General features: G+C 44.1%; 1 long non-coding RNA gene across 1 annotated transcript; it reads right to left on the bottom strand.

Moving 5' to 3' along the window:
• Positions 1–1,148: 1,148 nt before the first annotated feature.
• On the bottom strand, positions 1,149–4,894 carry LOC103660013. The gene is made up of 2 exons (XR_005838059.1): positions 4,758–4,894; positions 1,149–1,281 (listed from the first exon to the last, which is right to left on the bottom strand). It is a non-coding gene; the product is annotated as an uncharacterized LOC103660013 (long non-coding RNA).
• Between the last annotated feature and the right edge of the window lie 22,961 nt (positions 4,895–27,855).

The raw sequence follows: 27,855 nt of genomic DNA, 5'->3' as shown, positions 1-27,855 counted from the left end.
TATTTGCATTCTTTTCAACATTTTTTAACGGGAAATACATAACGCCTGGTACAAAAGGCGGAAGAGAGGGAAGAGCACATAGAAGAAAGTACATCACCTGGTTCTCTCCCCCAGAAGCAGGCTCTGGCAACGGTGGCAAGCACAGACATATGCCCTGTTTGGGGTTTTGTTTCTGTTTTTTTTTTTTTTGGGGGGGGGGGTTGGTATTATACCGAATGTAAAATGGTCTACGCAGTTTTCAGTACCTGTTTGCTGACTGTTCTACACCAGGGCTGGAGAAGCCCCAATCTTTGTTATTCCACTGTGAGGTGAGGTCTACTTTGCACCACTGACCCCCTACACGCAGACATTTAAATGGCTTCAAACGTTTTGCTACTTCAAATAATGCTGCCAATTAAATCCTTGTACAAAAATCTATTCTCCATATGAAAGAATGAACAAAAGGCAGTCAAGACATACAATGGAATATTATTCAACCTTAAAAAAAGGACATTCAGGGGGAGCCTGGTGGGTCAGTCACAGTTCATTCGACTCAGGTCATGATCCCAGGGTCCTGGGATCGAGTCCCGCATCGGGCTCCCTGCTCAGCAGGGACCCTGCTTCTCCCCCTGCCTCTGCCTCTCTCTCTCACGAACAAATAAATAAAATTAAAAAAAAAAAAAAAAAAAGGGCATTCGACGCAGGCAACAACATGAATGAACCCTGAGGACACTATGCTGAGTGAAATAAGCCAGTCACAAAAGGACAAATACTGTACGATCCCACTGTACCTCGTAAATTGTATGTTACGTGTGTTTTGCCACAATTTTTTAAAAACCCACTTTCTATATTCTTAGGTATTCATTTATTCATTCATGCATTTGTTCCATTGTTCCATAGACCTATGTGTGCCAGAATCAGAGAGTTATGCACAGATGTATCCCCAGGTTTAGGAAGACGAAAAGGAATTCAGTAGGCAAGGAAATATTGCAAGGACATTCCAAGCAGAAAGTTCAGGATGTGAAAAATTAAAATGCCACACTAGGGAAAAAAGGATGGAGAGGTAAGGAGGGGCGAGATATAAAGACCTCGGGCATCTCACTAAAGGGGAGATTTTATTCTGGAAGAATAAATAATTATCCTGGAAGGTTTACATGGCATATCGGCCACCTGACCTGTCTGGTAGGAGAGCTCCGGCTTCCGTGTGCGGGCTGGACAGAGACCGAACCTGAGAAAGATTCCCTCCGTGCTGCTTTCCTCCAAAGGCGGAAGAGTTAATGCTGAAGCTTGGTGAATCTTGACCTGTCCAGAAAAGACAGAAAGGAAACAGACCGCAGGAAATTAGGGTGTATAATTCACTGCTCTAGTAATTTTCAGTGTGGTCTCTGGGCCAGCCACAGCAGCATCACCTGGGAGCTGGTGAGAAATGCAAATTCTCAGACTCTCTCCCAGGCCCACGAAGTCAGAAACTCTGGGGGTGGGGCCCCAGCAATCTCTGCTTTAAGAAGCACAGGTGATTCTGATGCAAGTTCAACTTTAAAACCATTCTCTACAACAGAAATTACCACAGATGTCTTTTGTTGTTGTTGTTTAGTGTTTTTAGGTAGGCTCCATACCCAGCATGGAGCCCAACGCCGGGCTTGAACTCACCACCCTGAGATCAAGACCTGAGCTGAGATCAAGAGTCGGATGCCACGCAAGTGCCCCAGTGTCTTTTAAATAGTACGTTTCTTTCTTTCTTTTTTTTTTTTTAAGATTTTATTTATTTATTTGACAGAGAGAGAGAGAGACAGGCAGCGAGAGAGGGAACACAAGCAGGGGGAGTGGGAGAGCAAGAAGCAGGCTCCCAACAGAGCAGGGAGCCCAATGCAGGACTTGATCCCAGGACCCTGGGATCACGCCCTGAGCCAAAGGCAGACGCTTAATGACTGAGCCACCCAGGCACCCCTTAAATAGTACGTTTCTTAAGCCTCCACTCAACTCTCCAATAAGAGTCAACACTCTGGCTCCTTTTAGTTCATTTGACATAGAAAATATGATCAAATTTACCTGCCCCACCCAAAATGTACTTGCATAAACCTGTCACAAACATAATGCAAAGTACGACTGTTTCATACACTTTATATACGTTCTACTTTGTATCAAAAAAACATTTGAGGTGGCTGGTGTACATGTAATTAATGTTTACCATAGATCTCAAATGCACTTTGGGAAGAATGCCAAAAAAAAATTTACCCCATGAAAGGTCTGAAACTTCGTAGAGACTTATAAAGACCAGAACTTTCTAAGCTACAAGTCAAAAAGCCTAAAAAATACATGCCAAGAAAAACCATCTGTGAACCATCCAGAAATACCGCATATCCAAATGTCCTGAGGTCTTCGAAATGAGAGCACTCACAGGTCCTCGATTATAGTATAACCAGGAAGCATTCGTCCGGGACTCCAGACATTTTACTGAAATCTAAGGAACCCTGTAGTACCCTCCCTAGTTACAAAATATGTTTCCTGCCATTAAAGAGGGTTTTGGGGGCGCCTGGGTAGCGCAGTCGTTAAGCGTCTGCCTTCGGCTCAGGGCGTGATCCCGGCGTTATGGGATCGAGCCCCACATCGGGCCCCTCCACTGGGAGCCTGCTTCTTCCTCTCCCACTCCCCCTGCTGTGTTCCCTCTCTCGCTGGCTGTCTCTCTGTCACATAAATAAATAAAATCTTTAAAAAAAAAATAAATAAATAAAGAGGGTTTTGTTCAGGCCTCTGCAATGGCAACAACAATGCCAGTTTTCTTGTGGATACATTTCACATGGTAAGTGGCAGAAGCACAGAAGCAGAGGGGTGCAGTAAAACACAGGCTCTGCTTCCTGGTGTTGAATAAAGGGTCTTCTCTCTAGCCCCTGACCTCGGAAAGACAGCTTTGCTCAGGTATCAAGCAGGCAATGCTGTGACATGCCTGCTACGATACTTGAAACAAGGCAAGCACGCAACAAGCATCTATTATTCATGTACTGATTTCCTTCTGTGCCAGGAGCACAGCAACAGATCTCGCCAGCTGCGAAGGGGAATCAGGGACAATGGGCCCAGCGGTGTAATAACATCAGTCACCACTGGATGGCGATCACGGCGCTAAATAGTTATTAACAGCTATTCTCAGAACTGCACTATTTGTCGCTCAATATTTACTCGTTCATTCATTCATTCAGAAAATAATTATTCAGTGCCTGCTATGGGCCCAGCACCACAGTTAGGATACAAGGATCGGCAAAGGAAGACACAGTCCCTATCCACAAACCATTCGGTTCTAGGTGAGAAAATGGACAAAGAATCACACCAGTAAAACATCACAAGAGCTGTGATACTACACAAAGGGAGAGTCTGGCTGCTGGGAAAGAAAACATCCCTAAGAAAGAGATGAGACCAAGAAGGAGGAGCTAAGGTCCGAAGAACAGGAGCTGGTCGGTGAGGGGCGGGAAGGGAGCACTCAGGCAGAGGGAAGAGCCTGTCAAAGGCTCCGAGGTGCACGGGAGGGCTGCGCAGCTACATGGCTGGAGTCCAGAGTGCAGGACAGCAGCGTGGGAGCTGCCCAATCTGGAGGATAATCTGGAGGATGAGCAGGAACCAGGCCATGCAGGGCCCCATAAGCCTTGCTCGTGCGGGGGATTTGGGTCTAGATCCAAAGAGCAATAGGAGGTCACTGATGGGTTCTACACCCTGGGAGGGGAGAGAGCTGGGTGGCTACGTGGGATTTGCCTTTGACAAGGTCAGATTTGCATTCTACCAGGGTCGCTTGGGTCTGCTCTGGGGATTTGACTGAAGGGTAGCCAAGTGGGTGCAGGAAGACCAGCTGGAGAACCATTACTGGGGTCAGGGAAGGAAGGAGGAGGCTTGGATCAGGGTAGGGGCAATGGAGATGAAGGGGCAGGACAGACAGGGGAAAGTACCAGAACTCAATGGCAAGGGGGTAGTGCAGGAAAGGGAAGTGGCAGAGATGGCTCCCAAGCATCCAGCTCAGACTGGACAGCAGATGGAAGGGAAACTGAGCGGGGGGAGGGGTCTCAAATAGGGGAGTCATGAGTTCAGAGTTAGACATGCTGACTGTGAGGGGTTTTGAAATATCCAGGCAGAACCGTCCAGAAGGAAAAGTCAAGAGTTCAAAGACGGAACCACGTTGAATCCACTGGATGGGGATGAGACCACTGGGGAGTGAAGCCTGGACAATCAGCAAGGCCACCTGGACAAAGATCAGCCACGCTCAAGGACAGAGAGAGATGCTGAAGCCGCCATTAGAAATCTACAGACAGAAGTCAGGATAGAGATAAGGGAAGGTTTCCAAAGAATCAAAGCAAAAAAAAAAAAAAAAAGAAAGAAAGAAAGAAAAAGAAAAGAAAAGAAAGAACAAAACTGAGAAATAATAGGATTATAAGAAGAATGTGATTCCACTCCATTTGCAGCAAATTGCTCACTCTCCCAAATTCACTCTTAGAGAAAGGGTGTAGCCTTTAATGGTCCCTAATTGCTTAGAGGGGCTGTTCAGATAGCCTGCTCCGGAAACCTGAGTGTTAGCATTCCAGACACCTCCTCACACAAACAGCCTTCAGCTCAGACCACGTGGGAGGGGCCAGCTTGGCCAGGTGGAAGGTCAAGGGTTCTGAAGGAGGATCCTTAATATTTGGAACACGATTCCCTTGTCCATTCCCGTTTCAAACAGCTAAACCGCTGTCGACTTGACTTTTCTCCCCCCATGATTATGGACACACAGAGACTTGAGTTCAAATCCCGGTCCCCACCTTTAGAAACTGAGAGCCTAGGGGTGCCTGGGTGGCTCAGTCGTTAAGGGTCTGCCTTCGGCTCAGGGCGTGATCCTGGCGTTCTGGGATGGAGCCCCGCATCAGGCTCCTCCGCTGGGAGCCTGCTTCTTCCTCTCCCACTCCCCTGCTTGTGTTCCCTCTCTCGCTGGCTGTCTCTGTCAAATAAATAAATAAAATCTCTTAAAAAAAGAAAGAAACTGAGAGCCTAGGGCAATTACTTACCTCCCTAAACTCTAGTTTCCCCAACCTTTAAAATAGGAATGCTCTGCAACACTCACATAAATAAAAAGAAACGGAGAAGATAAAGCAAATGTGGCAAATGTTACTGGTGGATCTAAGATAATGCTATGATGATAATCCTTTTGCAATATGTATCAGATCAACACATTACATAACTCTAACTTACACAATGTAATACGTCAATTATACCTCAATAAAGGTAGAAAAAAATTGGTTAACCTGGGTGATACAGGTGCTTTCAAGACTATTACAGTTTTTCAATAGGCTTGAAATTATCTAAAAAAAAAGAAAAAAGAAAAAAGAAGTTAGGGGTGTAGAACAATAAAAATACCTGGTGGGGACTGTGAGTGTAGATTAAACCAGACTGGCAATTAGGTGAGAATTGCGGGATAAGAGAAGCAGAGGGGGTTTATTATATTATCTTCTACTTCTTTTTTTTAAGTAGGCTCCACTCCCAATGTGGGACTCAAACTTTCACAACCCTGAGATCAAGAGTCACAGGCTTAACCAACTGAGCCAGCCAGGGACGCCTGTTTTCTACTTCTGTAGATTTATTTTTCATAAGTTTTTTAAAAAACACAGTTGCTGTGTGGGGTAAAAGACACGCCAGCACCTGGCTCTGTTGTTCCTTTAACGGAGACATGCCCTTCATCCATTACTTCCCACTATTTTCGGTTGCTCTTCTGCCCCAGGCAAAGGTTGCGCTACAAAGCCGTTTTCTTCTCAGATTTGCTCTAAAATACAAGGTTTGGGTTGGGCGGGAGGAGGGGGGGGGTGCTTTTTTTTCTTATCTTAAAACAGCTGATAAATTGCAACACTGATGACTAATTGCGAGCTTTGCACAATTCCTTGGATTTAAGAGCCCTACAGCTGAAAAGCCTTCCCTTCCGGCAGGCATACCAAGCCTAAGGTGTAGAAAACCACAGAAGGGGCGTCTGGGTGGCGCAGTCGTTAAGCGTCTGCCTTCAGCTCAGGGCGTGATCCCCGCGTTCTGGGATCGAGCCCCACGTCAGGCTCCTCCGCTGGGAGCCTGCTTCTTCCTCTCCCACTCCCCCTGCTTGTGTTCCCTCTCTCGCTGGCCGTCTCCCTCTGTCAAATAAATAAAATCTAGAAAGAAAACCACAGGAATGCTGGGGAGATAAACGTAGGAAGCAGAGGTCCCACCTAATTGCCCATTCACCCTGCACTGCTCTGGCCAAGCTCTGAGGTTTCTGGGCTCCTTCTTCCAGGCTGCTGGGGGGACCCTGCAGCCCCAAGGTTGAGAAACGTCCCTGCCCCAGTTTGGGGGCACAAGTGCCCACTTTTCTGCCTCATGTCCTGCTTCACTCCTCCATCACCCCCACGTTCCAGGCACCCTAAGCAACAGGTAGTTAGTTCCCAGCTGGACTTGGCTTTCTGTGCCCTTGCTCTTGGAGTGAGCTCACGCCTGCAATGCCCGGCCCAGCATTGTCCCCAGCAAGCCTGCCCCTCTACTTACCAGCTGGGTAACACTGACCTAGTTGCTCAACCTGCTAAGACTATCTTTTTCTAAGGGGATATTATTACCTTCTTCCTGGAACTGTTTTTGCAGATCAGGAGAGATGGCATACAGATGTGGCACTTAGCATGAAGTTAAACGCTCAACAAATATTATTACCGATCACTTCACCGACTCGACTGAACTTATTCCTTGCTAGACTGTTCTCCTTGAGAACAGGGAATGTATTTATCTTCGTTGCATCGGTAGTGTCTATCATAATACACAGCAGACTTGCAAATTCCCATGATTCAGAATCACATGAGAGTTTGCTTTCACTTGTTGCAAAATACAGATTCCTGGGCCCCAGACTCACTGGAAACCGGGTCCTGGTTAGTGCGTGGTAGCAAGTGAGTCAAGATATCACCCTCTGGGGCGCCTGGGTGGCTCAGTGGATTAAGCATCTGCCTTTGGCTCCAGACATGATCTTGGGGTCCTGGGATTGAACCCCAAGCGGAGTTCCCTGCTCAGCAGGGAGTCTGCTTCTCCCTCTCCCTCTCCCCGACCTCCTGGTTCATGCTCTCTCTCTCTCACTCTAAATAAAATCTTTTAAAAAAAAAAAAAGACATCACGCTCTGTGATTTTTGTCAGTATCTACCATTCGTCTCTAATACGGACAACTTTGTCTGGTAAATCATAGGTAAAGTGCCACTAAGACACTTCAAAACAAGTTCTCCATCAGTTTCCCAGAGCTGCAGTGACAAATTCCCACAAACTAGATGACTTAAGAGAGCAGAAATTTGTTCCCTCTGAGTTCTGGAGGCCAGCAGGAAGAAAATAAGGTGTTGGCAGGTCTGTGCTCTTTCTGGAGGCTCCTGGAGGCTCCAAAGGAAAATCTATTCCTTGACTTTCTCTGTGCTTCTGGGGTTGCCAGCATTCCCTGGCATTCCNGAACGTGTAAACACGTCACTCCCGTCTCTGTCTCTGCAGTCACTTACTCTTCTGTCCCCTGCTGGTGGGGACATGTATGGTAACAAGTAGGGTCCGCCTTGACAATCCAAAATCTCCCCATCACACCTTAACTTAATCACATCTGCGTTTTTTTATTTTTATTTCTATTTTTTTTTTTTTGCCAGATGAAGTAACATTCCAGGGATTAGAATGTCTTGGGGTGGGGGGGCATTATTCAGCATCCCACACCCCCAAACCCCAGTAGATTAAACTGAGATAGATTTGTAAGCTTCCCGGGGCGCCTGGGTGGCACAGCAGTTAAGCGTCTGCCTTCGGCTCAGGGCGTGATCCCGGCGTTATGGGATCGAGCCCCACATCAGGCTCTTCCGCTATGAGCCTGCCGAAAAAATAAAAAAAAAAAAAAAAAAAAGATTTGTAAGCTTCCCATGTGATTGTCTCGCAGTGTGAAAACTATTGAGCCAGGCTTACTACAGGTTTGTTGAATGAACGAACTCCACTGTGAAAAATCCCCTTCTCCTCCACTGCCTGACTTTAGGGATAGCCCTCAAGGGACAGAGACCTTTCTATAATATTCCACCCCCAAAAAAAATCTTAAAAAAAAAAAACCAAACAGTTTTTGATGTTCCTGACTCCCAAAATAGTGGGCCACAGACACGTCCCATCAGAGAAGAGTGTGACCCTCGGCTCCTTTGGTTCCCTTTGTGATGCAATTTTCTCCACCAGGACAGATGGCTCCCTGGTCTGCTCAGTTTCCCCCTTGCCCCAGAAATGCTTGCGCAATACTGTACAGACTCACCCAGGAAAAACTTGTGACTCGGCCCTTGTTTACAATTTGATTCAATTCAGAGACAAGGCTGTTGAAACACCTTAGCCCAAGGCCACTAAGGGACTCCTGAGTCCAGGCTCTTCATCACAAGAGGCAACCTGAGAGGAGCGACCTTCTCTGGGCTCCTCCCAGCCCAGCTTCTGCTGTGGGAACACAGACCGTGCTGATAAATGTTTAACCACCCGTTCCCCGGAGGCGAAAGCCTTGGATCTGTGGCTTTACCTAGTGCTGTGACACAAATATTCCCATCGTGGCCAATTTCGAGCCGCCAGCATGATGTCGCGTTCTCACCAACCAACCACGGTCCATCACTGCAGCTCCCAGCCACTGGCTCACGGAAAAACCACTCTCCTCTGAGAATTCACAGGCCCAGGAGCTGGACAGGGCAGCTTCTGGAGGAGCACTACAGAGAGTCAATTTCCTAATTTCGGGGACCAGACACTACTACTGGGAACAAGTGTTTAAAAGAATCACAATCCTTTACAATCCCTACCCAACACGAGAGTTCTAGGCACAAAACAACACTGACATCTTTCTCCTCTGTCATCAAACTATTTCTCCATCTCTCTCTTTTTAAGAATTTATCCACCATTGACTCTGGGCCAAACACTGTTTCAAGTGCAGTACACACCTTGACTCAATTTACCCTCACAAGAGGCCTATAAAGCAAGCACTGTAACCATCTCTGTTTCAGATGAATAAATGGAAGCACTAGGAGGTGAAGTCAACATGCCTGAAGTCACATAAACCTGAATCGTCTTTGCAATTCCCAACGAAGAGTAGAAGAAATGATGGTCTCCCAACCCAGGAACTCATGTGTTTTAGATAAAGATCTGTGTAAAAATAAGCAGCAGTATCTATACATATTTAATTGTAAATTGAACCTAATAGACACGTAAATATAACCAATAAAATTTTTCACAATGATCAGTCTTGGGAATAACAGCACTTTGTCTTCCCATGTTCATCTTCACTAAAAATGCTCAAATCTCTTTGCAATTATTAATTACACATCAATATTTCTCAGAGGCTAGACAGTACATTTATGGTCTGTTTTACAGTCATTTTATTGCTGTTATTAGTAATGAAAATAAGACCAATGTTATGCACCAATGAGTCACGTGGAGACCAGAATTAGACATGGTCATAGTTCCAAGGTTTAAAACAGAAGCTAAATTCCCAAGAAATGACTATTTCATTATTAATAACAATACCTCAAATTTATAGACCATTTTATGTTTGTTTTTCATGCGTAGTCAATAGAGTACATGATATATAATCTGAGCTAGCCAGACCTGAATTCAAAGTCTGGTTTCTGCTCTTAATACTGTTCTGAGTATAATTCTTAACTGTTTCATTTTATTTGGAAAAATTCAGATTCATTTAGTTGAAATTCACAAGTCACAAAGATTTACAGAAAAATGTTCCCAACTCAGTCCCCTCCCCGCCCGCCCCCGACCTTCTTCCTTTTCTTGGAGGTTAAAAAAGTTAACTTTTATAGCCTTCCAGGGATATTTTATGCATATATGGTGCAAGTAAAAGACACACATAATCTTGTACCATTTTATACCAATATTTTTTACCAATGTCAGTATTCTGCCTTCATGGGAAGTCTGATTTAGTTTCCTCTCCTGTAAAAGGGCGGTGGAGAAGATGACGTCAGAGAATCACAAAAATACCCAGCCACACTGCCCGGCATATTAGCCTTCAACAAAAAGCCTGGTTGTTCAAGGGTCTTTAGCGTGCCTCGCACTCACCTAGTGCTTGCTAGTCACGGACCGCCTCCTGCCTCCCCCCAAGTTTCCAATCTGGAAAGTCTGGTGAAGACCCCATAATTTGCATATCCCACCAGCTCCTAATGCTGGAGGAGCTGCTGGCCAGAGAGTCCCTTGGGAACCTCACGGCAGAGCGGGAACTTGGGATGCCTGCGGTTACAACTGGCAGGTCCTGCCACTGGAGCAAATCACTCTCTGAGCTTCAGTGTTCTTATCTCGTAATAAATGGAACAACTCCCATCGCAAAGGCTGCCGTACAGGTTAGGGAAGATGCAGCAAGTGCACGGCCTCCGTCCTGGCACACGCTCAAGAAATGAAGCGCGAAAGAAACTGGGGCAGCTGGGACGGCGGGGATCCCCCAGGACACGCGAGCCAGCGCCCCCACCCCGGGGACCCGCGGGTCGAGGGCAGCCACATCTGAACACTGAGACGGGGGCTCCTGCTTCAGAGACCTCATACACCGAGCACCGCGTACCGAAACCCCTCCATGCAACTGTGTCGCTTACTGTTCAAACTGCGTGCAAGGATGCAGGTGACCCCGGTTAAACCCAAGCGCCACGTGGGCGCACGGGACCCGGCACACCCGGAGCCCCGCCCACTCGCGCCCCGTGACGCCCGGGACTGGCTGCGCGCGCGGACGTGCGGCCTGCAGGGGAGGAAATGGCGGCGGGGGCGGGCGGTGCCGGGCGCGGCCGGGCGCGGAAGGCCGCCAGGGGGCAGTCGCGCGTCTGCGGGCCGCGGCCGGCTGGAACCGGTATGGCCGGAAGTGGGGGCGGTGCCTTGGCTTCCGCAGCGACGCGCCACGTGCGCGGCCGGGAGGGACCGGAGAAAACAACAAAATGGCGGCGGGGGGCGGGGTTTTCTGGTGCCCTTGAGCCCGCGGGTCCCGTAAAGAGCGGCGGCGTTTGCTGGACCCGGCGGATGCGCGGAGCGGGATGCGGGAGATGGGCTCGCAGTTCCCTTGTCCGGCCCTCGGCCCCGCCTAGCTTGCCCTGGGACGCGAGCAACCGCGCTGGGCCGTGGAGCCCGGGCGCTAGGCGTCGCCGAGGGTCACTGCGGTGCATTCGCATGAAGCCGCAGGCCCTGCATCCCTGTCACTGTCCTGGGTTTTTGTGGGTGTTTTGTTTTTGTTTTTTTGCTTTGGGGTTGTTGGGGTTTTTTGTCCCAGCGTTTGCAGCTCTCTGCGAACTAGGACAGCAGAAACGCCTTCTTCAGGGCGTTTTCTTAACGGAGGGAGAGGTTAGGGGCGGCAGATAGAGCCAGGAGAGCTGTAGTTGGCTCGAAATGCAGTCCCTCCTGTTTCCAGCAGTTTCGATGACCCGTTTCCTGCCTTTGTTCAGAGTTAGAACTGCATCCCTCTTGATGGCGGGGGGGGAAAAAAAAAAAACCCTCCATGCTCTAGGCTTGAGAGTGGCCTCCCCGCCCTGTCCAAGTGTCGTTGGAATGCGTGTGACCCGTTTGTACACGGGAGCTGCGCAGGGACCGCGAGTGTGTCAGAGGCCGCAGCTCTGTTGTTTACTATCGTTCGCCTCGTAGAAAGAAATGTAGATGTCGCTGGTTATGTGTCACACAATGCAGGAAAAAAGAAGGCAAAATCGCCTGGTGTTCATGGCTTTTAGACGAAGGCCTGCAGCTTCCCCTTCTTGTGCATGAATCTGGAGCTGGGAGACCGAGCCGTTCAGTCTCTGCCTGGACAATTTCCCCGGCTCGATTTTCCTAACTCACCGTTTTAGTTTACATGAGGTTGAGACGCAGAAAAGCCAGTGTGGGTAAAAATAGTTAACACAGGCCATGCTGCTTGTGGTGGTATATTTAGAATCAAGGAGACGTTTGTCCTTGGATTTATTTATAAATTTGTCGTGGTCTTTATGTTTCAGATGCTCTCATTCTTGGTAATTTGTGAGGTCATTTAGCAAGTCTGTGAAATGACGTGACTGTTGAGGGGGAGGTTGTTTCTAAATAAAACTTGCCTCCCAAAGGTTTGGGAGGTTTAATTAGTAAAGATTTCTTAATGTAATAAGGCCCCGAGTGAGGGCACGCTACAGTGACAAAGCTCAGGAAAGACATTACTTTGTTTACAAAGGAGCCCTTATGGTTTCCTCTGTCTGGAAGGGGTTTTAACGCTTGTGGTGTGATCAAAACTGCGTGGCTATTAAGTGACAGGCTAGAAACGGCATAATGTGGTCAAGAGGAGAAAAGAATGCTCAAGGCCTTTATTTTAAGATTTAAATGCAGATTTTTGACTCAAGCACAGGTTCCAGAGAATTTCCCTTCAGCCACTCATTTTTGTATCCATGCCTTCCAAGGTTTCACTGCAGACTCGGCCATCATTTTACAAAAAGGGGCAGGACTGTTTCCGAAGGATCCTTTAACCTGGAGGTGTAAGGACCCTCTCTCCCCTCAGCCTAGGAAAAGATTGCAGCTCCCTAATTGCATGTTGTGAAAAGGAGCCTGCCCCATTTAGTGTTTATATTTTGCAGTGATTGCCTCCTTTTTTTGTCTCCTATGTAAACGTGATTCAGATTTTGGGCAGCTTTTTCTGCAAATACCACTGAGCAAAGAATTAGTATATCTCCAGGCCTTAAGTTGTTTGCCTCCAAGAATTTTATTAACACTGCCTTCCTGTTAAAAGGAAAAAATGTACTTTAATTTTAGAATAAAATATTGTTTTAGTTTATATTACTAAAGCAAATTATGCCCAATAGAAAACATGAAAAGTACAGAAAAATACAAAGAAAAAAAATCCCCCAGAACGCCACTATCAAGGAATAACCACTGTTAAGCAAATTGTCTGTATTTGTCTTAAAGTAACACTGTACCTGGTTTTGTAACTCACGGTTTGTATTTAGCCATGTATGACGTACATTTTTTTTATGTCAGATAAGAATGTTAATGCTTTTTAGAGCCTGCATAATATTCTATCAGATGAATTAACCATTAACTATTTTTCTTACTATCGAACACCAATTTTGTTTGCCTGTTTTTGCCCTTGTAGGTAACATTGACGTGAATACTTCTGTACAAAAAGCTTTTAAGATTTTGTAAAATAAAGTTTACGATGAATCTGAACTTTTTAAGGTTTGTTGGTAGGTACATATTTGACTCCCCAAACTACTGAGTTGATGGTGTTCTTGAACGTTCTAATTACCGCGCCTCAGCATGACCAACCTGAGGTCAGATCCCATCTCCTGTACTTGAATTGCTCTCCTCTAAATTTATTTGTTTTAGTTCTAAATCATTTATTCTTGGTGTATTGTTTTTGATATGGATGTGTGTCTAATAAGTACCAGACATGGATGTTTAAGTTAAACATTTAAAAGGAGTCCTTTTGCTGTCCACCTGTTAGAAACACAGAAACCTCTTTTCTTTGTAACTACTTCAGTTCTATGTATAGATGTGACACAGAAGAAATTGATTGCTGAAGTTTTCTTTCCAGTGCGAGCCAAGTATATCAACTTTGTAGTTCTTATTGTAAAATAAATGAACTAAGGGATTGTGGGCTTTTTCAGTTTAAAGGCCTCTCACCATCATAGATCGTCATTTTTTTTCGTTATTTCCAATTGTTTTGTTGCGGATACGCTGCTAGACCTTTATCCACAGGGACAGGAAAAACAGCTCTGTCGGAAGCCAGGTGACAGGCATAGTAGATGGAAGGTTTCTCTGGATCAGTGTAATGATACTCGGATACTCCCTACCAGGAAACCATTCTGTGTAGTCTGTTCTTCCAAAATTAAACTGTTTGCTACAATCATTCTTCTCTCTCAGAATCGTTTAGAGAACGCCGAGAAGTAAAAAGGAATAAGGCAAATGTATGAATAATGGGTACGTATCAATCAGCAGCCCTTCCATGATCACCTCAAAATTACCTCAGAGAATGTGACAGTCTTTCCCGGGAGCAATATCCTTTCTAGTCACCCCTATACTTTAAACAGCCCTAGTCTCTGTTTAAATGAAGTCCTAATTACTAAACTTGGAATAAGATCCATTCCACTAGAAGAGAGAACACCGTTTGTTAAGAATATTTATTCAAACAGATTCGGAACTTGAAGAGCTACCATACGTGGCAATCATTATTCTAGAAGTCTTCCTTGTGGTGACAGTACCCCAGCGCAGAGGCTTATCTCTGGGACTATCATTTTTGAGACCAGCTACTTAATAGTCTGATTCTACAGATAAACAGCAATAAACATGCAAAGATTTTTTTTTAGTTGTACCAGCGCTGTGTATCTGAGATTAAAACCTGTTATTAGAGATTCATTCACTGTAATCCTTTCAAAAACAGCGCTAGATTTTTCTTGCTTTATCATTCAGATTTCATAGATGATACCCAAGACAGCAAATGGATGAATATTTTACATGTTAGTTCTTTTAAGGGACAAATGACTTTGAGCAGCTTTTGAGAGCTATATAGCTCTTAGAAACCTGTCTCCTTGGAGCCGAAGTTTAAAATCTGCTGCTGATACAAATGAAGAAGGGGGATGGGAGTAGGAAGAAGGAGGAGAAGCAGAAGAAATATATTTTTTAATACTTAAAAAGTATTTAATATTCTTTAATCTTGAAAACATCCAGATTCCACTCTCAGGTACAGTTAGTGGCCACAGTGAAAGGCGGAGGTCTTGTCAACTTGCCTCTTGAGTCAGCCCTGCCAGAAATAATAGAAGGAATCCAGGTTGTCTCGTGTCCTAGACTTTAGACCCCAGAGTCTACATTGCTACCTCGCCAAGTTGTGGGCACATTCCAGCAGGACTAGGGCTCTGTCGACAGTTGCATCATTACCGTCTAGTCTCCCCCAAATCTCCTTCTGTCCCCCATCTAATAGCCCTCAAGTTCTCATTCTTTCAGGGCTCTGTGGAGCAGTAGTTAACAACCAGTGCCTAGGAGCCAGAGGAAGCTGGACTTGGGTTCAGTTCTGTGATTTACAAACTGTGACCTCGGGCAGGATGACATGTCTGGGCCTCAGCTTCCTTCCCTGTCACTTGGAGCTATGTCTTTCTTTCTTGTGAAAATTAAATGATGGTCAGTACGTAGTGCTTATCGTAGCGCCCGGCACAAATAAGCCGTCAGTAGAAGGCATTGATTCTTAATCCCTCTACTTCTTCAATCCATCCTCTAACTGCCCTCGGTTCCTCATTCTCTTTGGCCAGTCGCTTCCTGACCGGTCTGCAGCAGGCCTGCCTAGCCCCCTGAGCGGCTTGCTGTTCCTTGTACCAGTCTTCCCTGTAAATATACACGTAGCTCTTTTATCTGCCTGGCAAACTCCTACTCATGCATCAGAACTCAAACCTTAATATCCTGATGATGAAAGTATAAACTGATGTAACTCCTTTGAAGGGAAATTTTTACAAAAGCTATCAAAATTTACATGCACCAGCCTGTGGATCCAGGAATTCTGTTTCTAGGAATGTATCCTATAGATATCCTCACCCATGGGGCCCAAAGGGAATGTATCTAAAAATACTGTTTGTAATAGCAAAAGATGGTAAAACCCTACATGTCCAATCGAGCACTGGTATCAAAATTTTAATTTATCCCTATTAGGAAATAGTATCGGGCTGTTAAAAAGAAGTGAGTAGCTCTACAAGTACTAATTTCCAAAATATATCGTTACATAAAAAAAATTGGGATATAAAGGTTGAGTAGAGGGGCGCCTGGGTGGCTCAGTCAGTTAAGCATCTGCCTTCCGCTCAGGTCATGATCCCAGGGTCCTGGGATTGAGCCCCACATCGGGTTCCTTGCTCGGCAGGGAGCCTGCTTCTCCCTCTGCCTGCCGCCCCCCTGCTTGTGCTTGCGCGTGCTCTCTCGCGCTCTCTCTCTCTCTCTCTGACAAATAAATAAAATCCTATAAATAAATAAATAAATAAATAAATAAATAAATAAATAAATAAAAGTTGAGAAGACACCTCCATTTGTCCAAAAGAAGGAAGGGGGGTGGTACATTTATATTATATTTATATTGATGAAATGGTGGTAGTTGCCTCTGATGGGCAGTCAAGGGTCTGAGCGAGGAAAGATTTCTTTTTCACTGTCTATTTCTTTGTTCTGTTGGGAACAGAACACTTGTATAAAATATTAAATTTCTTTAAATTAAAAAAAAAAAAAACCTTAATTCCAGCCTCTTTTCTTTTGGGAAGCCTTGGCGGGCTTTCTCCCTCCATTTCCAGCCAATTTCTCCCTCCTTCATATGTCCTGGGTTTTGAATGTAATTCACCCCATCGTATTGAATGTGACTGTCTACGAGACTGGTTTCCCCAGAAAACCAAGAGCATCTAGAAGTTGGGTCTGATATTGTATTCATTTTTTTTAAAGATCTTATTTATTGATTTATTGACTTATCCCAGAGAGAGAGAGAGAGAGTGCTTGAGCAAAGGTAGAGGGACAAGCAAACTCTTCGTTGAGCTCAAAGCCTGATGCGGGGCTCAATCTCAGGACCCTGAGATCATGAGCTAAAACCAAGAATGGGATGCTTAGCCAACTAAGCCGGCAAGGCACCCCAATACTGTATTCATTTTTATGTTCCAAAGATCCAGCCCCAGATGATAACACATCCACACTTTTTTTTTCTTTTGAAGGAAAGAACTGAAAAGGCCTAGAATGGGTTCCCCCCGCAGCTGCCCTGATCCTATCCTGGTTGTCCGGAGAGTTTGGTCTCTTGTAGACTCACCTTAATATTCTGGCCCCACCCTATATTATCGCCTCGTAGAAAGAAATGTAGATGTCGCTGGTTATGTGTCACACAATGCAGGAAAAAAGAAGGCAAAATCGCCTGGTGTTCATGGCTTTTAGACGAAGGCCTGCAGCTTCCCCTTCTTGTGCATGAATCTGGAGCTGGGAGACCGAGCCGTTCAGTCTCTGCCTGGACAATTTCCCCGGCTCGATTTTCCTAACTCACCGTTTTAGTTTACATGAGGTTGAGACGCAGAAAAGCCAGTGTGGGTAAAAATAGTTAACACAGGCCATGCTGCTTGTGGTGGTATATTTAGAATCAAGGAGACGTTTGTCCTTGGATTTATTTATAAATTTGTCGTGGTCTTTATGTTTCAGATGCTCTCATTCTTGGTAATTTGTGAGGTCATTTAGCAAGTCTGTGAAATGACGTGACTGTTGAGGGGGAGGTTGTTTCTAAATAAAACTTGCCTCCCAAAGGTTTGGGAGGTTTAATTAGTAAAGATTTCTTAATGTAATAAGGCCCCGAGTGAGGGCACGCTACAGTGACAAAGCTCAGGAAAGACATTACTTTGTTTACAAAGGAGCCCTTATGGTTTCCTCTGTCTGGAAGGGGTTTTAACGCTTGTGGTGTGATCAAAACTGCGTGGCTATTAAGTGACAGGCTAGAAACGGCATAATGTGGTCAAGAGGAGAAAAGAATGCTCAAGGCCTTTATTTTAAGATTTAAATGCAGATTTTTGACTCAAGCACAGGTTCCAGAGAATTTCCCTTCAGCCACTCATTTTTGTATCCATGCCTTCCAAGGTTTCACTGCAGACTCGGCCATCATTTTACAAAAAGGGGCAGGACTGTTTCCGAAGGATCCTTTAACCTGGAGGTGTAAGGACCCTCTCTCCCCTCAGCCTAGGAAAAGATTGCAGCTCCCTAATTGCATGTTGTGAAAAGGAGCCTGCCCCATTTAGTGTTTATATTTTGCAGTGATTGCCTCCTTTTTTTGTCTCCTATGTAAACGTGATTCAGATTTTGGGCAGCTTTTTCTGCAAATACCACTGAGCAAAGAATTAGTATATCTCCAGGCCTTAAGTTGTTTGCCTCCAAGAATTTTATTAACACTGCCTTCCTGTTAAAAGGAAAAAATGTACTTTAATTTTAGAATAAAATATTGTTTTAGTTTATATTACTAAAGCAAATTATGCCCAATAGAAAACATGAAAAGTACAGAAAAATACAAAGAAAAAAAATCCCCCAGAACGCCACTATCAAGGAATAACCACTGTTAAGCAAATTGTCTGTATTTGTCTTAAAGTAACACTGTACCTGGTTTTGTAACTCACGGTTTGTATTTAGCCATGTATGACGTACATTTTTTTTATGTCAGATAAGAATGTTAATGCTTTTTAGAGCCTGCATAATATTCTATCAGATGAATTAACCATTAACTATTTTTCTTACTATCGAACACCAATTTTGTTTGCCTGTTTTTGCCCTTGTAGGTAACATTGACGTGAATACTTCTGTACAAAAAGCTTTTAAGATTTTGTAAAATAAAGTTTACGATGAATCTGAACTTTTTAAGGTTTGTTGGTAGGTACATATTTGACTCCCCAAACTACTGAGTTGATGGTGTTCTTGAACGTTCTAATTACCGCGCCTCAGCATGACCAACCTGAGGTCAGATCCCATCTCCTGTACTTGAATTGCTCTCCTCTAAATTTATTTGTTTTAGTTCTAAATCATTTATTCTTGGTGTATTGTTTTTGATATGGATGTGTGTCTAATAAGTACCAGACATGGATGTTTAAGTTAAACATTTAAAAGGAGTCCTTTTGCTGTCCACCTGTTAGAAACACAGAAACCTCTTTTCTTTGTAACTACTTCAGTTCTATGTATAGATGTGACACAGAAGAAATTGATTGCTGAAGTTTTCTTTCCAGTGCGAGCCAAGTATATCAACTTTGTAGTTCTTATTGTAAAATAAATGAACTAAGGGATTGTGGGCTTTTTCAGTTTAAAGGCCTCTCACCATCATAGATCGTCATTTTTTTTCGTTATTTCCAATTGTTTTGTTGCGGATACGCTGCTAGACCTTTATCCACAGGGACAGGAAAAACAGCTCTGTCGGAAGCCAGGTGACAGGCATAGTAGATGGAAGGTTTCTCTGGATCAGTGTAATGATACTCGGATACTCCCTACCAGGAAACCATTCTGTGTAGTCTGTTCTTCCAAAATTAAACTGTTTGCTACAATCATTCTTCTCTCTCAGAATCGTTTAGAGAACGCCGAGAAGTAAAAAGGAATAAGGCAAATGTATGAATAATGGGTACGTATCAATCAGCAGCCCTTCCATGATCACCTCAAAATTACCTCAGAGAATGTGACAGTCTTTCCCGGGAGCAATATCCTTTCTAGTCACCCCTATACTTTAAACAGCCCTAGTCTCTGTTTAAATGAAGTCCTAATTACTAAACTTGGAATAAGATCCATTCCACTAGAAGAGAGAACACCGTTTGTTAAGAATATTTATTCAAACAGATTCGGAACTTGAAGAGCTACCATACGTGGCAATCATTATTCTAGAAGTCTTCCTTGTGGTGACAGTACCCCAGCGCAGAGGCTTATCTCTGGGACTATCATTTTTGAGACCAGCTACTTAATAGTCTGATTCTACAGATAAACAGCAATAAACATGCAAAGATTTTTTTTTAGTTGTACCAGCGCTGTGTATCTGAGATTAAAACCTGTTATTAGAGATTCATTCACTGTAATCCTTTCAAAAACAGCGCTAGATTTTTCTTGCTTTATCATTCAGATTTCATAGATGATACCCAAGACAGCAAATGGATGAATATTTTACATGTTAGTTCTTTTAAGGGACAAATGACTTTGAGCAGCTTTTGAGAGCTATATAGCTCTTAGAAACCTGTCTCCTTGGAGCCGAAGTTTAAAATCTGCTGCTGATACAAATGAAGAAGGGGGATGGGAGTAGGAAGAAGGAGGAGAAGCAGAAGAAATATATTTTTTAATACTTAAAAAGTATTTAATATTCTTTAATCTTGAAAACATCCAGATTCCACTCTCAGGTACAGTTAGTGGCCACAGTGAAAGGCGGAGGTCTTGTCAACTTGCCTCTTGAGTCAGCCCTGCCAGAAATAATAGAAGGAATCCAGGTTGTCTCGTGTCCTAGACTTTAGACCCCAGAGTCTACATTGCTACCTCGCCAAGTTGTGGGCACATTCCAGCAGGACTAGGGCTCTGTCGACAGTTGCATCATTACCGTCTAGTCTCCCCCAAATCTCCTTCTGTCCCCCATCTAATAGCCCTCAAGTTCTCATTCTTTCAGGGCTCTGTGGAGCAGTAGTTAACAACCAGTGCCTAGGAGCCAGAGGAAGCTGGACTTGGGTTCAGTTCTGTGATTTACAAACTGTGACCTCGGGCAGGATGACATGTCTGGGCCTCAGCTTCCTTCCCTGTCACTTGGAGCTATGTCTTTCTTTCTTGTGAAAATTAAATGATGGTCAGTACGTAGTGCTTATCGTAGCGCCCGGCACAAATAAGCCGTCAGTAGAAGGCATTGATTCTTAATCCCTCTACTTCTTCAATCCATCCTCTAACTGCCCTCGGTTCCTCATTCTCTTTGGCCAGTCGCTTCCTGACCGGTCTGCAGCAGGCCTGCCTAGCCCCCTGAGCGGCTTGCTGTTCCTTGTACCAGTCTTCCCTGTAAATATACACGTAGCTCTTTTATCTGCCTGGCAAACTCCTACTCATGCATCAGAACTCAAACCTTAATATCCTGATGATGAAAGTATAAACTGATGTAACTCCTTTGAAGGGAAATTTTTACAAAAGCTATCAAAATTTACATGCACCAGCCTGTGGATCCAGGAATTCTGTTTCTAGGAATGTATCCTATAGATATCCTCACCCATGGGGCCCAAAGGGAATGTATCTAAAAATACTGTTTGTAATAGCAAAAGATGGTAAAACCCTACATGTCCAATCGAGCACTGGTATCAAAATTTTAATTTATCCCTATTAGGAAATAGTATCGGGCTGTTAAAAAGAAGTGAGTAGCTCTACAAGTACTAATTTCCAAAATATATCGTTACATAAAAAAAATTGGGATATAAAGGTTGAGTAGAGGGGCGCCTGGGTGGCTCAGTCAGTTAAGCATCTGCCTTCCGCTCAGGTCATGATCCCAGGGTCCTGGGATTGAGCCCCACATCGGGTTCCTTGCTCGGCAGGGAGCCTGCTTCTCCCTCTGCCTGCCGCCCCCCTGCTTGTGCTTGCGCGTGCTCTCTCGCGCTCTCTCTCTCTCTCTGACAAATAAATAAAATCCTATAAATAAATAAATAAATAAATAAATAAATAAATAAATAAATAAAAGTTGAGAAGACACCTCCATTTGTCCAAAAGAAGGAAGGGGGGTGGTACATTTATATTATATTTATATTGATGAAATGGTGGTAGTTGCCTCTGATGGGCAGTCAAGGGTCTGAGCGAGGAAAGATTTCTTTTTCACTGTCTATTTCTTTGTTCTGTTGGGAACAGAACACTTGTATAAAATATTAAATTTCTTTAAATTAAAAAAAAAAAAAACCTTAATTCCAGCCTCTTTTCTTTTGGGAAGCCTTGGCGGGCTTTCTCCCTCCATTTCCAGCCAATTTCTCCCTCCTTCATATGTCCTGGGTTTTGAATGTAATTCACCCCATCGTATTGAATGTGACTGTCTACGAGACTGGTTTCCCCAGAAAACCAAGAGCATCTAGAAGTTGGGTCTGATATTGTATTCATTTTTTTTAAAGATCTTATTTATTGATTTATTGACTTATCCCAGAGAGAGAGAGAGAGAGTGCTTGAGCAAAGGTAGAGGGACAAGCAAACTCTTCGTTGAGCTCAAAGCCTGATGCGGGGCTCAATCTCAGGACCCTGAGATCATGAGCTAAAACCAAGAATGGGATGCTTAGCCAACTAAGCCGGCAAGGCACCCCAATACTGTATTCATTTTTATGTTCCAAAGATCCAGCCCCAGATGATAACACATCCACACTTTTTTTTTCTTTTGAAGGAAAGAACTGAAAAGGCCTAGAATGGGTTTCCCCCGCAGCTGCCCTGATCCTATCCTGGTTGTCCGGAGAGTTTGGTCTCTTGTAGACTCACCTTAATATTCTGGCCCCACCCTATATTATCAGACATTCCCAGCAAACCCTCTTGTAGCTCCGACTACATTTGACTTTTCACTGTTTTTGTAACCGTTGTTGGTTTGTCCTGTTATGTTTGGTTTTTTAAAAATCCACAGTCTCTACAAACTCCTTGCCTTTGAGCGTGCAGTATCCTCTACTAATGTCCTTTCCAACGTTGGCCGCTCAGTCTCCATCATTCAAAGGCACTTCCTCTTCACGTTGATGATATAGTGGTGAGGGTAGCCTCCTTCCAAAGGCACTTCCCCTTTGAAGCCTTCCTGTTTTTACCCTGCCTTTGTCAGATAAACTTGATGTTCCTATGGCTGTCTGATCAAACGCATGATCACTAGTCATTTATTGCAATTATCATTTCGCCTGTTAGTTCACCTGACAAAAGACAGGGATTTTTACCTTTATCATCTTACTCGTCTTGGAATTTATGCCTAACACATAGCAGGCACTCGATAAATAATTGTTGCATGAATGGATGAATGAACAAGGTAATAGTAAGTGCTCACGATATTTTGATGGGCTGCACATGATAGCCATCTGTTTACTTATTTGGGGCAACGTAGCTGTATGCCGTGTGTGTCACATTCACACTTCAGCCTGGCATCTTGGACCAGGAGCTTTTAAGTAGTGGTTACCACTCTAATGCAGATGGAAAGACCTAATTATATGTGTCCTTTTTAAGTCCCTTAAAACAGGACTGCCAGATTTAACAAATAAAGATACAAGTTGCCCAGTTAAATTCAAATTTCCAATAAACAACAATATTTTTAGTGTAGTTATGCCCCAAATATTGCTTTTACTAAAAAAAAAAAAAATCTTCATTGTTTATCAGAAATTCAAATTTGACCGGATGTTCCATATTTTATCTGGCAACCCTACCACAGAGGCTGAATTCCCAAACCCTACCTTCCTGTGTTCAGACCCATTTAATTCTTCTTAGAGAATTTTATGAACTATGCAATCTTATCGTCTCTATGAAATAAATAACCCAAATCTCCCAGTTTAGCTTACTAGAATTTTTTTTACACATTTAAAAACTTTGCCTCTTTCCAAAACTCCTTCATTATATTTTAACCATCAGAGTTAGATTCTAATGTGTAGTCATTTAGACTCTTAGCCACTTAATAGAATTGAATCTGCGAGGGAAGATCCATGTGACTCCTTCCCTTTGAATCTTCTGTATATTTTCTCTCCGTCTCTGGTGTCTATTCCGAAGTATGTCTTAGGTAACAGGAGATTAAGTCAGCATGGTAGGGCAGTCAGGCTGGTCTGGGCGGTAAGAAACCTTGAATTGGTGTTTGCATTGTAAAATGCCACTTTCTGGTGGAGGAAGTGTAGGAGCCACACTGCCAAGCCCTGGTACCTGCCCTGGCCAGCTCAGCAGCCATTAAGTATTTTTACACACCAGGCTTTGCACGACAAGACTATTTGAAAAGTTAGAAACCTCATCTGATCTGAAAACGGGCATTTTCAGATTTCAGTCTCTTAGCACTGGTAAATTACCTCGCAGGCCAAAAATGCAGGCACCAACAGCGACTGCATATATTTTTTGTTTCCAAGGAACATTTCCCATGACGTGAAATCACATTCCCCTGCGGCTTGCAAGTGAATGACAACTCTCCACGATACACCTTGTTGCTACATGTAATTAGTTTTCCCTGTAGTTTTATAAAGTAAGATAATGTCACAAGTGTCATCCCTTCTTTAACATCCAAACTTGAAAATTACAGGTTGAACATCGTCCTATGTGTTTACACTAATGCAAAAAAAAAAAAAAAAAATTCCCTGAGTATTCAAATAACACAGCTAGTTCTGAAAAACACCAACAACCATCAAAACTTACTAAAGAAGTGACGATTAGAATTTGAGAATTTACATTAGGGGAGCAAAGGGGATCTCTTAAAAACGGCTTGGAGCGGACATGTAAAGTGACTTAGTATGACAAAGAGGCATGGGGAGAATGGCTCAGTCCTGGAGTGGAAAATCAATTTGCCAGGGCCACGGTAAGACTGAAACATCACCTCCACATTTCCCGAGGATCCCTTCTGACACAGTGATGTCTTCAGTCAGACCGTGAGCACAGGAGGCAATGGGCATGCCTGGGAGCAGTTTGCAACAGAAAAGACAACTACCACCCAGCAAACCAACAGAGGAGGAACAGAGTGAAGGACCATCTTTCAAATTTTGAAATGGACTGAACAGACATTCATTATGTCAAGAGCTTTACTTTGGGAAGACCAATATTTCTTTTTCACCCTGCTGTTTCCAGGATGGCTTCTAGTAAATATTGCTTGGTAAGGGGAATAAATTCAGAGCCACGGAGTGTAGTAGAATATATCCTCGATGTTTACGTTGCAAAATCCAGGAGAATTGTGTTATTTATTTGTTCTTTCAGAAAAGTAAGACAGCAATAAACTACCGCTTAACTTGTAAATCATAAAAGCTTCACGCACGAAGAAAGTTCTTCGACGACCAAGAAGCAGGAAAAATCTTATATTTATTCTATTGTAAAAACTGATCTATGAAGAGAGGATAAATTTTCTGATCCACGCTGAACCCATCCTGTTGCCTCTTAAACACGTTTATCTTGGTGGGTTGTTTTGGTTTGGTTTGGTTTTTTTTTGGTAATTTTTAGTATGTTATTTGTCAATACATCTGTCAAAAATAGATTTACTTTGCCTCAGAGCCCAATCATTTTTAAACGTATTGCATAGACAATGTAACTTTGTTCCTGAAGTTTGTCAATTTGTCCCGTTCCTGTGTGGTTAGTGGCTTTTTCTACACGAGACTAGATATTTCAGGTGTTTGGAAGGTTTTTTCCCCCTTTCTTGGTTATGAGGAAGCCTGTTCGTTTCGACATTATTTGCCTAACTATAGACTAGTCCTAGAAACTTCGAACTGACTATTATATCCTCTAGGAAGAGAAAAATGGAGACCTCCCAATTTAGTTTACAAGGGCGACTAGCGCAGGGGCTTCGGGTAGGAAATGTGAGGGTGCCTTTAAGAGCAGCCGCGGTAAATTTCCACGGCCCGGACAGCCCCGCCCACGCGGCAGGCCGCGGGGTGCGGCGGAGTGCGGCTGCGCGGCGCGACGCGCGCCTCCCGTTGCCTGGATACCGACTCCTCCACTCTCGGCCCCCGACGCCCTTTTGTTTCCAAGATGGCCTCCGAGTTGTGTCTTAATGTGCCCAGAACAAAGCCAATTGAACACCCTTAAGCTTAGCAGAAAGTAAGAATTGTATGGGTAGCTTTAAGAGTGTTCAATGTCAATATTTATTTACTATTGTAACTTTACGAAAGCCCTCTCTGTTGGGTTGTCTGGATGGGAGAAAAATCGGGGAGTGCCTCACGGTGTGTGAGCCATGGTCTCTTAGCCTTTCCGTGACACGGCTTTTGGCGTCAAAGTTGGAGATAGGTTCGTTTCTTTTGATAAGAATTCTGTTTTTTCCTGTTAAACTAGCGCAGGAAGAAGTCTTTTGGATTTAAAATGGATTCTGACGCTCAACGTTAAAGACCATATAAAATTGTGTGGAGCTCAATTAGGGCAATCCCCCGCCCCGCCCCCCCCCGGCCGTGTACGCGCTCCTTTAAAAATACCTGTTGATTTTTCTGTTTTTCTTTTTCTCGAAAGGTTAGTTTAAACCCAGATTAATCTCGTGGTACCATTATCATCATTATAAGATGACAAATGCCTCTGGGGATAGGAATTATGTTTTTTTCATCTTTGTGTCCCAGAGGTGTTTCTGCCTATAACAAATCTTCGGATAGTGCAGCTAAATAATCCTAATTAACTTTTGAGGCTTTTTTACTACGCCAAGCACAGCGCTATGAGGCGGGTACTATGAGATAGCTTTTATCTCCTGTTTTACAGGTAGGGAAACTAAGGCACCGGGAGGTTAAGTAGTTGCCTGAAGCACCACAGCGAGTAAATGGTGGCAGGGATGTTCAAGCCCGGGCAGCGTGAGGACAGCCTGCGCCAGGCTGCCCTTGTGCCGTACTGCCTCTGAAAATACTGCAGGGAGTCCATGATGTCTTCAAATTGCAGCACTTTCAGGGAGGAGCGTGGAAGTCTCTTTCCCTGAAATATGTTCCTCTTTGTTGTGAATAGACTTTTCACACTTGCATCAGTCAGGGCATCTAGATGCTTACCAGAGCCGGAGCTGGAAGACACGGACTCAACCAACCTTGGTGGCAGGTGTTGGGGAAATATAATTAAAAACAAAACCTCCTGCCAACCCAAAGAAATCTCTCCACAAGTAGAAGAGAAAGAAAACAGTTTTATTATTGAATAGAGAAAGCACGCAGCCAAAGTGGAATGTGCATCACGGGCAATCCGTTGAGCGATCGGAAGGACAGGAAGAAATGTCACCCTTTTGCACTGCTAAGCAGATACACCCTGTTACGTACCTGTTCTCAAAATAAACAACTAGTTCTCAAGGAAGAGGACTTGACAGCACCGTTTGTCACACATAGTTCATCTTCAACTCACCTTGGCAATAGGCAGCTGGCAATCTGTATGAGCTAATTAGCACTATCCAAAGGAAAAAGTAAATTTACATCTTTATGACAGGAGATAGGTTTGCCACTTAGAGCCAGGAACCCGAGTTAGACTCCTACCCTCCCACAGAAACTGGGAAATAGGGATGCTATCTTCCTGATTACATTTCAAAGAGATGGCTCCCAGGTCACTGAGAAAGACATTCCTGGGGTTGAAAAGCTGGCAAAAGGCTTATTTAGCTTCAAAAAAGGTTTACATACTTCTCAAAGGGGCAGATAATTTACAATCAAATTTTCTAAAGTAAATGCGGAAAGAAGGCAGCAGAGGAGGGGGGAATCTCTTTCGCTTTCTGTACTAGGGCAATTTACGTATTTAAATTTATATTTACCCTGACACAAGGTACAGAGACAACTCAGGTCAGCTCTTTCCAATCGAAGAGTCTACTTGCGTTCAGATTTTCACCTCACTAGCCCACCTTTTCCCTAGACATAATAATGAGTCAGATAGTAGGAAGGCAGGAGAAGCATTACCTAACGCTGAGAGTTACGTTTTCTATTTTGATTCGAATTCTTACTTCCTGGTTTCTTTGAAATTACGTCTAATTTCTAGCAGATGCTGAGTGAATTTGCGTGCTGCACTAGACCATGAAAATGTGTCTAAGAACTGCCAAGCAGACAACTGGCTTTCGTGTACTTTTGAGTTCAGTCTGAACTCTTCGGTCCTCCCTCTTCATTGCACCGCCTCGGAGATGCCAGACGGGAAGGACCTGCCCCTCCCCCCACCTCTTAAGCCTCCGCTGATGTACCTCAGCTTCTTGTACAAAAGGCTCGGGTTGCTTGGCTAAGGCCTCCGTGCCTTAGCATGTGGTGATACCTGACACTGGACTACCTTCCTCTAGGTTTCTGCTTGCCTTGCTCAACTAGCAAGTCAGCTCAGCCATCCCTTCCTTCTCGAATCCTTCACGGACCAGCCTCCCTGCTCCCTAGCCTGCCTCTGACTTGGTCTCCCCTGGGCTCGGGACCACTTGGTAGCATCGCCATGATGACACACACATAGACGTGTGTGTAGACTGTGTGTAGACATGTTTAATATATTAGTCCGTAAACTTCTTGAGATAGAAGATCTTTGTTAACAACAACAACAAAATCTTTAAATCCCCAACACCTCACAGGAGGGTACCCAGATGAACAGATCTGAGATCTCAAACTGGTGAGTCCCCGGCCATACCCAGCTCACCAAACTATTCTGTTTGACTCTTTTTAAAATTTGGGTTTGTGTGTTGTCGTTGTTTTTAATCCAGGTCACATTTTAAAATCTGGATTTACATACAAGTCAGGGCCTTGACTTCTCTTTAAAAATAAGATGTGGCCCTCCTGGGTCTGTTTCCACATGGCAGCAGGCAGAGACTAGCCAGCGTAGATAGGACAGGAGCTCTCCACTTGGCCTCAGCCT

This window comes from Ursus maritimus, unplaced genomic scaffold (genome assembly GCF_017311325.1).
Source record: "Ursus maritimus isolate PB19 unplaced genomic scaffold, ASM1731132v1 scaffold_27, whole genome shotgun sequence".
Classification (NCBI taxonomy): Eukaryota; Metazoa; Chordata; class Mammalia; order Carnivora; family Ursidae; genus Ursus; species Ursus maritimus.
This window is presented reverse-complemented; position numbering and strand designations above follow the sequence as displayed.